The 17,701-nt window shown below is 33.9% G+C and overlaps 1 long non-coding RNA gene and 3 pseudogenes across 3 annotated transcripts; 1 reads left to right on the forward strand and 3 right to left on the reverse strand.

The window, feature by feature from the left end:
* Nucleotides 1-282: 282 nt before the first annotated feature.
* On the reverse strand, nt 283-854 carry LOC129292996 (NADH dehydrogenase [ubiquinone] iron-sulfur protein 3-like; annotated as a pseudogene).
* Nucleotides 855-1,080: 226 nt separating this feature from the next.
* Nucleotides 1,081-1,691, reverse strand: LOC129292042 (NADH-ubiquinone oxidoreductase chain 3-like; annotated as a pseudogene).
* A 938-nt stretch (nt 1,692-2,629) lies between these two features.
* Nucleotides 2,630-8,642, reverse strand: LOC129292048 (uncharacterized). 3 transcript variants are annotated; one of them, XR_008588852.1, is made up of 4 exons: nt 8,521-8,642; nt 8,335-8,445; nt 8,081-8,165; nt 2,630-3,868 (listed from the first exon to the last, which is right to left on the reverse strand). It is a non-coding gene; the product is annotated as an uncharacterized LOC129292048 (long non-coding RNA). The 3 variants fall into 3 exon arrangements; XR_008588849.1 differs by having other exon boundaries at nt 8,081-8,162; nt 8,335-8,608; XR_008588848.1 differs by having other exon boundaries at nt 8,335-8,608.
* A 2,099-nt stretch (nt 8,643-10,741) lies between these two features.
* LOC129305104 (disease resistance protein RUN1-like) lies at nt 10,742-14,823 on the forward strand (annotated as a pseudogene).
* Nucleotides 14,824-17,701: the final 2,878 nt, after the last annotated feature.

Below are 17,701 nucleotides of genomic sequence, written 5' to 3' on the forward strand. Positions count from 1 at the left end.
ATCCTATAGAGTGAGTAAGGTTCTTCTACTATCAATGAAATTGAAAGAAACATAAAAACCCAATACAGTGTGTTTTGTATAAATCGAGACTAGTAGCTTGATTCTTAACTTATTCCATACTGGGAAGAATTGCAAGAAATCATTCGATAATACTTCTTCCTATTTTTCAATGATATCCGACGATCAAGACAATTTCCGTGAAACTCTTTCATTTTATAGAAGTTTCTTCTTCTTCTTACAAAGCAAAGAGCATTTCCTATTGATTTGTCCCCTAGACTAGACCTATCCAGATTCTAAATGATCTGTCAGTAGTTGTTCCCAAGGACTAGCAAAATTGAAATAGTGACAATGGGTTCAGAAACCACATGTTTCTTTAGATCGTCATAGCATACTTTTACATATCCACTCAGAGGAAGGTCTTTTCATAATGGATGACCCTCGAAACCATAATTAGTTGATATATGACGTAGATCTAGATGATTGATGGAAGAAACACCAAACATATCCTAAATTTCTCGCTCCCACTGGTCGATTGATGGAAATAGACTGACTGCTGGAAATATTCATGTCACTTTGTCTGCACAAGTTTGTACATGAATGCATGAGTTAATACCAAGTACTCAGTGAATTATATACCACTTTAAATCTTCATTTTCGAGAGGGATAATCAACTCTACAAAGATTGATTGAAACTTGAACCTTTGTATAGGTATGCAATTTAAGAAAGCACAATAATAGAAATGGGTAGTCCGTATTAGTATCAGATCTATTCCTATATTCTGATCTTTCCATTTTTTTACCCATTTCTTGGGTGAAGTCTCCTAACTATATTTTAAAATGGATTGGTTATCCATAAAGATAAAGAAAGCTTTCTTGTAGTTCCACTTCTTACTCTAAAAAAATAAATTAGGTTTTTTTAGTGTTCTCATTGAAAAACACGGGCATACTCCTTGTTTTTAGGGACATTGATCTGAAGCTCTAATACGGTTTTTCTTTTCTACCATTATGAATCAACTAATTTAATGTAGGCATTGCTCTTTCCCTTGTCCTTCCTCCCTATTTTTGCCCTATCATTAGTGATTACTCCCAATCTGAAGCACCCATTTTCCATTTATAAAGAGATCCAATCGTTAAAATCAATAAAAAGGCTATCATAGACCAAGATCCAAACAGATCAATCTTATTATGAGGTATTGCCTAAGGAAAGGAAAAGGTTACTTCTGAATCAGGAATAATAGATAAAATTAAAACAAGATAAAATCATATATCAAAATGACTTCTAGCATCACTGAAAGGATTGAAACCACATTCTAGGCCGACAATTTTTCTGGATAGGTTGAACTATTAGAAGAAAAGGGAAAAGGAAGACCGAGTGGGATCAAAGAAACTAGTAGACCAATCACTAAATAGATACAAATAGGTGTAAATTCTAACATTACCACAACCCACTTGGTTCTTTTATTTCACTCCTTTCCTTTCTTGCGGAGCGGCATACCTGAAAAAAAAAGAAGAAAGAAAAGTCTCATCCTGTGCTTTTGGGCTTAGTTTAAATAGGATTTGTTCAAAGAGAACCCTTCCATGACAACAACGATCACTTACTGAAGATTCTCCATATTTGGTTTTTCTCAAAGGGTTGTCTTTCTGACTTAGCTATGATCTTGATGGATTAGCCCTCAGGGGTTCAACTAGTTAGGCCAGCCGAGAATACTCTTGAATCAAAGATCAACGAGCCAATCTCCTTCTCCATCTATGCTAATCTATTGAGTTGATTGATTAGCCTGAACAGGAGATCATGTCTTATCTCAGTGATAAAAGTCGTTATGCTTGATGAGGAATTCTCCCCTTATCTAATTAGTGGTTCTAACTTGATATCTATCATTGTCACGCCCCAAAAATTTAAGGCGTGACCGGCACGGAATATGTGTATAAAACCCATATCCCTTAAGCCTTGAACAAATATACTTTGGTCCATGCAAAACTATAGGCATATTTTTATTTTTATTTTTTTAAATTTTTTTAAATTTTTTTTTTAGAAAACTTTCATATAAATAAGACTTCTTAAATGTATGACAAAGAACAATAATAATCAAATAAAAGGATCTCGCTCCCTACTAAAATATATACAGTCTTTAAAGAAAGACGAGAATCCTACCTACATTATATGTGGAGCAATTAGGACCAGGCCATGAAATTAATACAGGGTTCAAATTTTCATCAAGCAAAACTTGTTCGAAATAATTCTTCCACTCCACTTTAGTGATAAAATGTCTCAAGTAACATCTTGATATACAAGCCCAATTTATACTACCTGAGGCCAAAATTTATTTTCCAGTGAATAACGTCCCAACAATAAATAATAAAACATAAATAAAATGAAAAGTTCAAAATGGATATGTAAGTTAAAGAAACAAGAATTTCCAAAAAATTCAATAAACTTCATAATAAAATGTCTCTATAAAAATTCAAAGAAAATCTCAAATCATTGAACTATCGTAGCAACTGATAATATCACTTGATTTTTTTTTAAAAAAAAGCACGTAAATGAAATAAATATTTATAAACAAATTACTGAATAAAAATTAATGGAATATAAAATCATCAAATAATTGGATTCATAATTATAGGGACTTATCAGAATAATTAACAAACGTGGACACACAGTCCACGAGGATAAATAACCAAACGCGGCTTATGCCACGAAAATAAACGTGGACACACAATCCACAAGGGCAAATAACCAAACGCGGCCGAAGCCACGAAACAAACGTGAACACACAATCCATGAGGGTAAGTAACCAAACGCGGCTTGAAGCCATGAAACAAACGTGAGTACTATGCTCACGAATAACCATCCCTCCGTTCCACGTGCGTTGGCCATCGCACGGGGCTAGCACCTCCTATGAACACCCTGCTAGCTAGGTGTACCATGGCGTGCCAAGGGCTAACGAAACTGCCGTTAGCAATCAGTGTTCTGTACAAAGTCCCTTTTTAAAACCATTTTTCAAACATGCGAGAAAATCATCACTTTCAAGATACAGTTCTCATTCTCAAAATCAAACTCGCATGAATACTTTCAAGCATTAAAACTTGCCAGAATCAAATTTCATATCCACTGCTCATGCTTGCATTTATAAAAAAAAACTTTCAACTTCGAACTCGCATGAATCGTTTTTCCGTAACAATTCAATAATTTTCAAATTGAAATCCCACAATTAAAATTCAAACTTGTATTTACTGATTAACTAAAATGATCAACTCTGGTAAAATAATTTCACAAAATAAAATAATTTAAGCAACAAAATGTCTCATAATCACATTGGTGTCGTAAAAATAATTTGCATAAAAATGTAATATTCAAATAAAAGAGATTTCGATAAAATATCAGTTGGGACGCTATCCACTTACCTGTAATATCCTCAAGGCTCCAAACTCATTTCGTATGACTCTTATTTGAGCTTCCCTCTTTCCAAACATCACATATTTACACAGATGCTGAAGAAAGAAAATGATACGGAACAGGGGAGAGCTGGACGAAGTACTGTGCACTACCCACAGTAAGGATTCCGGCGTTCTCAAGGTTGCTGGCGATTGGACGAGTAACAGGGATGAGGGTAGAAGACAAAGATCTCGAAGCTACTGGAACCAAGAAAAATCTCCAACTCTGTTCCTCTGCTCCAGAACGTGTATGCACTGCCGAAAAGAGAAGAAAAGAAGAGGAAAAATGCGGAAGACTTGGCTGGAGGCAAAACAATGAGAACTCACCGGAAAAATTGAACCGGAAAAATCAAAGAGGAACAGAGGGAGACGGCATTAGCAAAACCCCCCTAGTCGAAGGATCCAGAAAATGGTGTTATATCTGTGCGTGCGCCTGACCGAGAGGGAGGAAAATAAAGATCTGGATATTAGGAAATTGTGAAAATTACAAAAGAGGGCACAATATTTTCCTATAATAACATAACAAACACGGGCACTTTTGTAATTTTTCCAAAATTTTAAACTAATAGAATTTAACCCATTGCTTAAAAGAATTCAAATTCTGAATCTTTAAATAAACTATTAGTATAAGTTTCACTAAGTCACCATTCTCTATTTACCATAAAATTTATCTAAACATATAAATTAGAAGAATATTTTATTATTATTGTTGTTGTTATTATTATTATTATTTTGTAAATTTTAGGTCATTACAATCATTGAGTCAGGATTAGAGTTCACCCACCTCCCCTAAGGCTGAATGGCCAAATAAGGCAAGCAAAAGGAGTGCAGAGAAAAGGAGACTTGGTGAAACTCTCTTCCATATCTCTTTCTCTTATAAAAGATATTGTAAGAGCATGGGAAGTGTCAAAGCTGTCTGTTTGACTTCAACAAACAAACTGACAATATCATTGAATGGTGAAAGACAGAAATCCAACAAGGAGAGAACCCACCCTTACTTCAATGGAAGTTGGGGAGGGGGAGTAGAGACAAAGAGGTCACATTCTATCCTAGGGCTAGGGAGAGACAGATTCCAGCCTTCTTTCAGCAACAAACAATCGAGCAGAAGGTCTGGCTGTGTGTGAAGAAAGACTTTGGCCATTAGTTAAACTGTTATTTGCTTTGTAAGAAGAAGAAGAAACTTCTATGAAATGAAAGAGTTTCATGGAAATTGTCTTGATCGTCAGATATTATTGAAAAATAGGAAGAGGTGTTATCGAATGATTTCCCACAATTCTTCCCAATATGGAATGAGTAAAGAATCAAGCTACAAGTCTTGATCTATACAAAATGCACTGCACTAGGTTCTTGTGTTTCTTTCGATTTCATTGATAGCAAAAGAGCCTTGCTCACTCTATAAGATAGGGGCACTAGTGCTTTATTTAATAAAAAAACAGTAAAAGGGCCTGAAAACGTAATAGGATAGGATGTTATATAAATCTTGACTCCAATATTTCTCAAATGCTGCATCAAATGTCCATCTAGCTACACATCACCTCCATAATTATCAAGTTTATTTGCATTACTCAAGTTAAACTCACAATAGCTTAATAAGTAGAATTCTTCACAAAACTCAAGTCAAATTTATGAATATTTAGCATCCAAGCCAAGTATATCTTCATAAGACTTAAAGAGTTAATGAAATTTTAGAAAACTCATAATCAAATCAAACTCTTTTTGATAAACATGTTATCAAACATCCCAAAGATATTCCAAGAATGAATATAAATAATGATTTGGTTCTAGAATTACCAACTCAAATATTTTTCCTAAAAACTTTTAAATTCTACTTTAACATTCATTATCAGGAACAAATGCCTTCAATGATTGTTTAACCATTGATGAGATAACTGTAACATCCTGATTTTTATATAATAAAGAAATTGTAGAATTTAGGTTTTGAGGAAAAAATGATAATAATAGGAATTTATATTATTTGAGGTTATTTAGAAATAATATTATGGTTAGGTATTTAATTATGAATTTAAAAATTTAAATTTAAAACCACATAAGTAATATTTAGTTAAGATATAATACATAAATAATTTTTTTATGTGTGTGTTAAAAAAAAGAGAAGGTAGAAGGAACAAAAAAAACCGGGGGGGGGGAAGGTTGTTGTTTCTAAGTCCCACATTGGTTAGATGAGGGAAGAGAAGAGGTGCCTTCATGTATAAAAAGGAGGGGGTGTGTGCATTAGAAAGCATGAGAGGCTAAGATGCAATTTAGAGGAAATTGCAACTTATGGCCCAAAGGTTTGAATAATTAAATTCAGACCTATAGTTTTTTTTAATATAATTTTGGGACTCACAATCCCATTTTTATATTATTTTTCTCTCTTTCTCTCACGTTGCTCGGCGTTTTCTCGCAAGGGGGGATTATTTTCTTTTTCTTCAGGTATGTTCTAACTTTCCTGTTTAGATTAACATTTAAAAATTTATTTAATTACAAAATTAATTTTATAGTTATTTTCTAAATAATATTAGCTTTCTAATGATATGATTATTTTGTAGGATAGAGTAAATATTTTGATTAGAATTTTTCTATAGGATAGTTAATCTGATGATATGATGTATTAAAAATATAGGTTAAAACTCTTAGAGATATAATAAATATTATAAAATATTTTCTTGAGGTTGAAACTCATGTTTAAGAATTTTTGAGTTAAAATCTAGATCTATATGGTCGAATTTATGTGGAATCTGAGATGTAGAGATGAACCTCTGATTATTAAATATTTATTTAAGTATGAATAGGTATTTTTGAGGTTATAGAAAGGTGATTTGAGGCTTCAGGATAATTCTAAAATTTTTAATTTATTTTTGGGTGAATTTTTAGAATATAGAAGGATGAAATTGTGATACTAGAAGTAATTTGAGGCTTAAAAATAGTTTATTAGGGTACGAGAATTTTAGAAAAGAATTTGAGAAGTTAAATGAGGCATAAATCTTAAATTAGTGTTAATATGGATTATAGATCTAAGACTTTCTAACTCTTTAAATTAGAGTTATTTATTTTAATGTAAAATTAATATATAGTATTGTGAAATAATTATGTAGATTATATTGATAAAGATAGTGGTGAAAAAGGAGTTGTGAAGGGGAACTTGTTATTCAAGACACAAGGTAACCATTATTAATGTGTTGTGATGGGTGTGTTTGCGAATGGTTATGTATTGTTTTGTTGTTTGAAAAAATTATGAATTATTGAAAATAAATACTGTTATATACTTCTGTGAAATCATTGCCAAGTGGGTTAAAAATTTATTTTTGTTTATCATGATGAGATATTATTATTCGGATATATTTCTGTTTGGATATTTGAATGATGCATGACTTGTCAGGGTATTTTAATGTATGGTGTTAATGGGAATTTCTGTTCGGTTAATTATTACCACGTGGTAAGCCCTCATTGGACCCAATGAGTGACGTGTCGCTTGGTCCAACTCACCTTTGGCCGGGTGATTTGGCATCCGAGCATGGCGAAAGGAGAATATAAGGTGCAATCATGCAAATTAAATACTTGTTCGGTTTGTTTGAAAATATTGTTCGGTTAAAGGTTTTGTGTGCCCACTTAGCAATCGCATAATTAGTTACAACCGCATGCATCATTACTTATTAATTTTTGGTTACTGGGACTTTTAAGTCTCATTCTCCGTGGTTAATATTTTTACAGGATCGAGTCCGGCCGAGAAAACACCAGAAGTGTAACTATGGTGTATGAGACACCATCTTTTACGTTGCTTCTTATTTTGGATTATACAATGTATCTTGTGCCAACTTAGGACATATCTTCTTTGTGAAGCATGTAAACTCTAATCCTTTTTATTAAAAGTATTTATATGACCAAGAGGATTATGTCTGTCCCTTTTGATTTATGATCTGATTTGAATATCATGCCATGAGGATTATGTCTGTCCCTCATGGTTTTAATTGCCTTTTTGGATATTTTAAGACTTGTGTTATGTCTTGGATGTATCATGGTAAGAAAATTTTCTACCATGATAATAGTTTTAATAATTTGCGAAAAATCAGTTTGTAAATTTGAAGGTGTTACAATAACTATCACAAATATTTTGCTACCTTTAATCCAAAATCTTCTTTTTTCAAACATTCTATTAAACATCTGCACAATACTTAAGCCGTATGACCAAATTCCTCTTCAATTCCTTTTCTAGGTTGTCTTATATCCATATTGGAACCAACCAAACTTCCCAACTTCTATTAAAGAAATTTGTGTTATGATAATTATCTAATTAACAACAATATAATCAACCCATATATCTTGTCCTCATATGATAAATTCTCCTCGTAAGCATTTCATCGAACATTTTGTAAACATCAATCCTTAAACTATAATTCCCAACTATTTTCTTTACAAATCCCATTCCAATAGCTTTCCGTGTAAATTTTAAGTTTATCAAATTTTTCAAATTTTCATTCCTAACAAATAATCAATTCACGTCTATCATTTGCCAGTTTAAAATTCCCATTCTCCCTCCCGTTCACATAACGACTGAAACAAAGGGAAAGTCAAAATCCCATCTTTAAACAACATTCAGCAAAATATACGCACAGCCAAAAAGTGGGAGAAAATGAATTTAGCTAACCAAGTCAGTTGAGAAGGATGAGCAGAACTTGAAGCTTCTTCATCCCAAATCAGTGACCATAACCAGGAGGAGGAAAATGACGCTGCTGCCCGAAGGAGGAGAAGGAAAAATGACAATGACTCACCAACAGAGCAGAGGAAGGATGATAAAAAGGAACCAAAGCCCATACATCCACACCAGATCAATTCAGTCAAGAGGAGAAGAAAAACCGAGTAATGCGAACAGGGGGGGGGGAGAGGACTAGAAAATCGAACCTTTTGCTGCAAAGGGCGACTGCCGCAGCCGAAAATCGAAGAACCCACAGCCGGCGACGGAGAAGAACGGTGATCGGATGATCTTTACAATGACCAGCGATTGTGAGCGTTCTGCGACGTGAAACAGAGAAGAACAAAATGAATCTCAATGCTTCTAAGCGACACACGACAGGGGAAGAAGAAGACCTTTCACGGTCACCGGCGCTAGACGAGAAGGACGACAGAGGAAGACCGAAAACAGGGTTGAGGACCCTGCGTGCTCTCTCTTCCTCAATCTCTCTGTCAGCTACCAGCACCAAATGGAGCAGAAGCTTACCGATTCCTCTTATCCCTGATTGTTTTTAATTTTTTTTTTAGCATGAATGGCAAAATGATAATTTAACCAAATTGTTAGAAATAATAAAAATTTTCTTCTCTTGCCTTAGGAGGGTGCAAACGTGAGGTCCAGCTTTTGAGCAAGTGACTCAATTACCACTAGACTAACCTCCTTGATGCTTAATCAAATTAAATATATAATATAAATCCTCAAAATACTTTACCCTCAATTGTAATTTCAATTAAATACAGGGTCATTTACATTAAACCACACTTTCAGGGAAAAATTGATTTGGACTTGTGCTGTTCCAAGAAATTGGACACCAAGGATTAGAAGTCAGGGTGAGGAAGTCAGAGACCTTCATATTAGCCTACGGTCCTGTAACATTCAAAGAAGAGGAGGGAATCATCTGCATATAAAAGATCAGTGACCGGTCTTGCTGAATTACAAAGTTTTACTCCCTTCCAATTTCCTTTATTTTCTTGATCCACTATTAAACATGATAGAACATTTATGGTGAAAGCGGATCTCCCTGCCGTGTTGCTTTCCTCTAGAGGAAATAATTCTGCCAGATAGTGAGCCATTAAACAGGAGAATAATCAACACATATCAGCATTCGAATAAACATTGAATTTAGAATAATTAAATATGTCATGCTACTGAAAGGAATAACTATGCAACAAATATTTAATTCGCAAGAGACATTGACTTTAGAATTAGTAGCTCCCGCAAACCTTCCTTCGAAGAAACAGTCGTAGTAGGGATTAGTTATGGGTTTTTTTTATTTTTGGGCCCAAAAGTTACTTTAAGTATCATTTCAAAGTTTAATTCTTAAAGGTATATGTGGAGAAATATTATTTAAGAAAGGACAACTCTTTAAATGATGCTCAAATTTTTTAAAAGATTAATCTCATGACTGTCGAGACTGTCGACTGTAGAAAAACCTTGGACAACAAAAAAATAAATGAAACCCAATAACATTACTCAAAAAAAAAAAAAACCATCTGTTGTTCACAGAAAATGAAAGGGAAACAAGAACTTTCATTTTATATTCCAATTTGTGACCCCCAACAAAAACTAAATCCATTAAAATTTAAAAAGTAGGACTTATGTATTTAATTTTATATACTTAATATACTTATATTCAATCAAATTATGATAAATAGATCTTAATATGTTAATAAAATTAATAACAAGAATTTATTATAAAATAAATTATCTATAAAAGATTCATACACATTAAATTTATAAAACTAAGTATAATTTTTTTTTCAAAATTTAAAATTACTATATATAGATTAATTTAATTGATTAAAATATTGTACAAATAAAAATATATATTAAAAATTTTAATAAAAAATAAAATTTATCCATTTGTCTAAAAAAATGATTTTGACTTTCGTACTAAATTAAAAGTTCAAAACAGATAGAGAAAGTTCAACGAACGCCGCTACTATCGTGGTAGGTTTTGCTGTCAACTATATTTTAAAAAAAAAAAATGGGTAGATTTTATTTTTTTATTGAAATTTTCAATATATATTTTTTATGCAATATTTTAATCAATTAAATTAAAAGTTTAAAACAGGAAGAGAAAGTTCAACGACCGCAAGTAATATTGTGGAGTTGGCTTCTCTCCATTTTCTTCCCTCTCTATTTTCTCTCTACTTCCTATCTCAACCATTAAATTTATTTTTGAATGATTGAAATTTAATGTTTTATAAAATTATTATTATATTTATTTTTTATAAAATTTTACATTTTAATAACAATTTTATGAATCATCAAATCTGAACTATTGAAAAATGGGTCCAATAGTTGAGATGGAAAGTGAAGAGAAAATAAAAAGGGAGAAAAATAGAAAAAAATCAGGTCCTAATATTGTGGTAGGTTTCACATTTTAATAATAATTTTATGAAATATCAAATTTGAATTATTAAAAAATAAATTTAATAGTTGAAATGGAAAGTGGGGAGAAAATGAAAAGAAAAAAAAAAAAAAGCTGGGTCCTAATATTGTGGTAGGTTTTGCTTTCAACTACACGATTCCACCTACTACGACGAAGGTTCAATTATATCGAATCGGCAGCAAATTGTAATGCAAGTCAACGCTTCCAGTCTCCACAGAGCTGTGCGATTTCTTCTCGCTTAACTCTACGGGTCTGCAATTTTCAAGCTCCGGGTCTGGTGAGATTACCTTCGTACGCAGAGCATCGCTGTTCAGATCAGATGAGAAGACCTTCAATTATTATATCTCATCTTCCAGACTTCAACCCTTTACTCTTTCCATTCCTTCGGTGAGATTTCTTCTCGCTTAATTCAACGCGTCTGCCATCTTTAAGCTTAGTCAGGGAATTTTAGCCACTTTACGGCATCGATCTGAGTAGCTACGCTCAACCCCGGTCTCATGGCGCAGCGATCATCGTCCTCTTCCATCTGTTACAGCTGGACTTATGACGTGTTTCTTAGTTTTCGAGGTGAAGATACCCGTTTAGGTTTTGTTGATCATCTCTATAAATCTCTGTGTCAAAGGGGAATCCATGCCTTCATTGATGAGGAATCCATCAGGATTGGCGAAGAAATCAGGCCATCTCTATTCAAAGCCATACAAGAGTCCAGAATAGCTATCATAGTTTTCTCCGAGAATTATGCATCGTCGACTTTTTGTTTGGATGAACTTGATACGATTCTTGAGTGCTTCGAAGAACAAGGTCGATTGGTTTATCCAGTATTTTATCATGTGGATCCCTCGGATCTGCGACATCAAAGTGGGAGTTATGGCAAGTCATTGGCCCTGCTTGAGAAAAGATTGGAGCACAACAAACAAAAGGTGCAAAATTGGAAGTTGGCTTTGTCTAAAGCAGCTAATTTAAAAGGCTGGCACCTCAAACCCAAGTAATCTGTCTTTTCACTCTTTCGCGTGTCATTTCCATTTCTATTATTTGGGTATTGTTTTTCATATTCATATCCAACTAATTTAAATAGGCAAAGGCACTCTCTGTTGTTATTATCAGAATTTAATTTACATAAACCATTGGGCTTTGTTTGCAAGAATATATGTATATTTATATATAACTGTTTTTCATGCTTTAAATTCAAATTCAAAGATTAAATGAACACCATAAGTCCTGATCAGTTCCATTGCTTTCTCTATTTACAATAATTTAGCAAAATTATTTTGAACATTTTTTTCAAATCAAAACCCATTAAAAGTAAGAAAATATTTTAGAATTTAAACTAAATTATATGTATACAACCGTCGAACATTATTAATTTAACTGTTACAATAACTATACATGTAAATAGTAATATTTATCTTTAATCAGATAATTTTCTATTACATGATATTAAATTGAGAATAATACTATGTTAAACTTAAGATAATATTACGACACAGCAACATTTCCGGAATGATAATTTTTTTCCCCAGTTCTCACATAGAGATTGGTATAACATAATTTGTAGTTTGACTAAAGGTGAACTTCTTTTGAATTGACCACAGAAGTGAAAAAGAGCAAGAATTTATTGCAAATATCATCAAGGAAGTCTCTGCGAGAATTAATCGTGCTCCTTTATATGTTACTGATTATCCAGTTGGACTGACTCCTCGAGTGCATGAAGTAGCCTCCCTTTTAGATCTTTGGTCTAATGAGGAAATCATAATGGTAGGAATTTGTGGAATTGGTGGAATAGGTAAATCAACAATTGCAAGTGCTTTGTTTAACACAATTGCTGATAATTTTGAAGAACTATGTTTTCTTTCTGATGTTAGAGAACTCTCTAACAAGCATGGTTTGCCACATCTTCAAGAGAGATTGCTTATTGAATTAGTAGGGGAGAAAGATCTCTAATTGGAAAATGTCCGTAAAGGAAAATCAATTATAAAACATAGGTTTCAATGAAAGAAGATTCTTTTAATTCTTGATGATGTTGACAACTTAGAGCAATTGCAAGCATTGGCTGGAAGATGTGATTGGTTTGGTTATGGAAGTAGAATCATTATTACAACAAGGGATAAACAGTTGTTAACAAGTCATGGGGTTGAAAGAATTTATGATGTCAAGGAATTAAATGAGGAGGAGGCTCTTCATTTGCTTGGTTGGAATGCCTTTCACAAGGACAACATTGATTTCAATTACATGGAGGTTTCCAATCGTGCAATTCATTATTCATGTGGCCTTCCATTAGCCTTGGAAGTGATTGGTTCCAACTTATGTGGTAAAAGAGTACATGAGTAGCTTTCTACATTAGATGGATATGAGAAAATACCAAATAAAAGAATTTTCGAAATCCTCAAATTAAGCTATGATGCTTTAGAAGAAACCCATAGGGAACTTTTTCTTGACCTAGCTTGTTTTTTCAATGGTGAGAAATTAGATGTCATAACTATGTTGCTGAGTTTTCGTGGAGTCCAACCACAATGTGCTATTGGAGTATTGATTGATAAATCTCTCATAAAAATTAAAAAAGGTCGGGTAACAATGCATGATTTGATAGAAGACATGGAAAAAGAAATTGTTAGACAACAATCTCCAAAAAAGCCTGGTAAACATGATAGGTTATGGTGTTATGAGGACATTCTTGATGTCTTAGAGAAAAATGCAGTAAGCACCATATGCATGACTTTTTTTTTTTAATACCTGCCTTTGATGTTTTTCATATGACTGAAATATGGCATTTATTGTGTGCTTTTCTTTTCCAAAGGGAACAGATGCAATCGAAGTCATAATTCTAGACTTGCCCAAAGATAAAGAAATTCCATGGAATGGGAAGGCATTCAAGAATATGAAGAACCTCAAAGTGCTTGTAATAAAAAATGCAAGTTTATCTAAAGGCCCTAAATATCTTCCAAATAGTTTGTATGTATTGGAATGGAAGGGGTATCCTTTCAAATTCTTGCCATCTAATTTCCATCCAACAAAACTTCACTATCTTGACTTGTCCAATAGCTGTTGTGAATTGCTCCAACCCTTTAATAAGGTATGCTTGTAAGTTTTCTTAAAGCTACTTTTCTTGTCTCCTTTCCCTATTCTATTTCTAAAAAAAAAAAACTATCTTTATTTTGCAGAAATTTGAGAATTTAATTTGCATGAATTTTAAAGATTGCAAATCTCTTAGAAAAGTACCAGATTTGTCAGGAGCTTCTAATTTAATAGAGTTGCGGCTTGATGGTTGTACCATGCTAACAGAAATCCATAATTCTGTTGGATTTTTGAATCAACTCAAAGAATTGAGTGCCAAGAAATGCAAAAATTTGAAGACTTTGCCACCTGCTATTAATTTGAAATCTCTTGAGTATCTGAATCTCTTTGAATGTTTAAGTCTTGAAAATTTTCCAGATATATTAGATAAGATGGAGAGGTTGAAAGTGATTGAACTAGATAGAACAGCCATTACAAGATTGCCATCTTCAATTTTCTATCTCTGATAGGGACGCGGAAGCAGAATCGTGCTAGTTTAGGGACAGAACCCTGAAACAACAAAAACACAAGAACAAAAAAAGAAAGGGACGAAATTTATGACGGAAATAAAGAAAGGTATGAAGTAAACAATAGGATAATGATCAAGGAGAAGATCCTCTAGAGCACCTGCCTCTAGGAACCTCAACCTTCGAAGACACCACAAGAGTTGATCACGCTCTTGATCACGTCGGTTTCTCACACGGGATACCACCACAAAGCACTAAGGCTCACAAGAGTTATAAACTCTAAAATGAATAATTTCATTCAACTTTTGTCTCTCTTACAATAGGGAGCATGCCTAATTTATATAGGCTTATAGAAAAATATTTCCTAAAATTAAAACCCTAATTTCCTAATACTAAAAGGAGAAATAATGATAAAATATTTAGCCACATAATTTAGGAGATGTGATCCTAAAATTATGGGATTACAAAATTTAGAAATTAATATTATAATTAATTCTAACCTTTGACTAGACTCAAAATAGAAAATCAAATCAAAGGACCATTAAAATAGGAAATAATTTAGGAGACAATCAAGGGATCATAAAGGATTTGAAATCACGCCACTCTTGACTTCTTTACTAGGGTTTCATGTCTCCTTGCATGCAAGAGGCTCAACTTGTAGTCTTCCTTGCATTGGGCTAAGGTCTGCATCTCTTGGGCTTGACTCTTCATGAGTTTGGATTTTAAATACATTATACACATATAGATGCTCTCCTTTGGACTTGAGGGGAGTGCCCCAATGCTCTCCAAGCTCTTGAACTTCTTGCACAAGACTGAACAAGGCTTGCTTCATAGCTTTGGTTCGGCTCTTGTCATTGGACCTCCAATATGTTGCAATGGGTCTTTAGGTACGTTGGATTGGAAGTATTGGGCTCCTTCTATGTCACCATGCTCATGATTACCATCCTCAGGCTTCGTTGCCATTAATGCTATGTCACCTGTGCCATGGGGCCCATCATTCCCTCCCAGTTGGAAAGGATTCGTCCTCGAATCTGCAGAATCATATAAAGATAAATCAGAAACATTAAATGTGGCACTAACATTGCCATAAGAGCTAGGCAAATCAATCTTGTAAGCATTATCATTAATTCTTTCCAAAACTTGAAAAGGTCCATCTCCTCGAGCTTGAAGTTTGGACTTCCTTTGATTAGGAAATCTCTCTTTCCTTAAATGTAACCAAACCCAATCTCCAGGCTCAAAGATCACACGTCTCCTGCCTTTATTAGCTTGCTTGGCATATTGCTCATTCTTTCGCTCTATATTTGCTTTAACCTTAGCATGTAAGTCCTGCACAAACTTAGCTTTTTCCTTGCCATCAGTGTTAGCATGCTCAGAGAAAGGCAAAGGTAAAATATCAATAGGAGATAATGGATTGAAACCATAAACAATTTCAAATGGAGAATAAGAAGTAGAAGAATGAACAGCCCTGTTGTAAGCAAATTCAATATGAGGTAAACAATTCACCCAATTCTTCAAATTCTTCTGAATTATTGCTCTTAATAATGTAGTCATAGTTCTGTTAACTACCTCAGTTTGACCATCAGTTTGTGGATGGGTAGTAGTGGAAAAAAGTAACTTAGTCCCTAATTTATGCCATAGGGTACGCCAGAAATGACTAAGAAACTTCACATCTCTGTCACTCACAATAGTCTTAGGTAAACCATGCAAACGAACAATCTCTTTAAAGAATAAGTCAGCAATGTTAACAGCATCATTAGTCTTAGCACAAGCAATAAAGTGTGCCATCTTAGAGAACCTATCAACAACAACAAATATGGAATCTTTGCCTGCAGAAGATTTAGGCAATCCAATTACAAAATCCATAGAGATATGTTCCCAAGGGTGAGAGGGGACGGGTAAAGGAGAGTAAAGTCCATGAGGTTGGATCTTAGATTTTGCCTGTCTACATTTAATGCATTTATCACAAACAATATGACATCTTTCCGCATGTGAGGCCAAAAGAAATGATCAGACAAAATAGCCAAAGTTTTATCTACACCAAAGTGTCCCATCAAACCACCACTATGTGCTTCCTTAGTAAGCAACTCACGCATAGAACAAATAGGAATGCATAATTTATTTTTCTTAAAAAGAAATCCATCAAATTTAAAGAAATCACCAGATCCATGATTTTCACAAGATTTCCAAATATTTTCAAAATCAGGATCAGTTTTATAAAGATCTTTTAGAATCTCAAAACCAAGTAATTGAGCATGCAAATAGGAAAGTAATGTATACCTTCGAGATAAGGCATCAGCAACGATATTTTCTTTACCTTGCTTATGCTTAATCACATAAGGAAAGGTTTCAATAAATTCCATCCAGCGAGCATGTCTCTTGTTTAACTTACCTTGAGACTTGAGAAATTTTAAACTTTCATGATCAGAATGAATGATGAATTCCTTGGGCCAAATAATGTTGCCATGTTTCTAAGGCCCTCTTTAGAGCATAAAGCTCTTTGTCATAGGTGGAATAATTCAAAGCTGCGCCGTGAAGCTTTTCACTGAAGTAAGCTATGGGCTTAGAATCCTGCATTAAAACAGCACCTATACCAATACCAGAAGCATCACATTGAATTTCAAATGCTTTAGAGAAATTAGGCAAAACAAGTAAAGGGGCATTAGTCAATTTATCCTTTAGGGTTTGGAAGGCCCTTTCTTGTGTTTTATCCCATTTAAAGGTCGCATTCTTCTTAACAAGTTCATTAAGAGGGGCAGCAATGCTAGAGAAATCCCTAACAAATCTCCTATAGAAGCTTGCTAAGCCATGGAAGCTTCTCACTTCACTTGCATTCTTAGGGGTTGGCCATTCACGAATAGCCTTAACTTTCTCCTCATCTACACGAATTCCCTGTGATCCAACAACAAATCCCAAAAAGATAACAGAGTCCATGCAAAAGAAACACTTTTGAAAATTAGCATATAATTTATATTCCCTCAAGATGTCAAACACATTTTTAAGATGATTCATATGATCAGTCAAAGATTTACTATAAATCAAAATATCATCAAAGTAAACCACAACAAACTTGCCTATAAACTTTCTAAAAACATGATTCATTAATGCCATAAAAGTGCTAGGAGCATTAGTCAAACCAAAAGGCATAACTAACCATTCGTATAATCCAAATTTAGTTTTAAAGGCAGTTTTCCATTCATCACCCTCTTTCATACGAATTTGATGATAACCACTTCTAAGATCAATTTTAGAAAAGATAGAAGCACCATGTAATTCATCAAGCATATCATCAAGTCTAGGGATAGGGTAACGATACTTTACAGTGATTTTGTTGATTGCTCTACAATCAACACACATCCTCCAAGATCCGTCTTTTTTTGGCACCAAGATAACAGGGACAGCACAAGGGCTAAGGCTCTCACGCACAAAGCCTTTCATCATCAATTCCTCTACTTGGCGCTGGATCTCCTTAGTCTCTTCAGGGTTAGCCCTATAAGCAGGCTTGTTTGGAATAGCAGCTCCAGGCAAGAAATCTATCCTATGCTCAATTCCTCTTAAGGGAGGAAGTCCATCAGGAATTTCATCAGGGAATAGATCTCTATAATCCTGCAACAAAGAGACAACACTAGA

The sequence above is a fragment of the Prosopis cineraria genome, unplaced genomic scaffold, assembly GCF_029017545.1.
Source record: "Prosopis cineraria cultivar Desert tree isolate PC_DT_omini unplaced genomic scaffold, ASM2901754v1 PC1, whole genome shotgun sequence".
Classification (NCBI taxonomy): Eukaryota; Viridiplantae; Streptophyta; class Magnoliopsida; order Fabales; family Fabaceae; genus Prosopis; species Prosopis cineraria.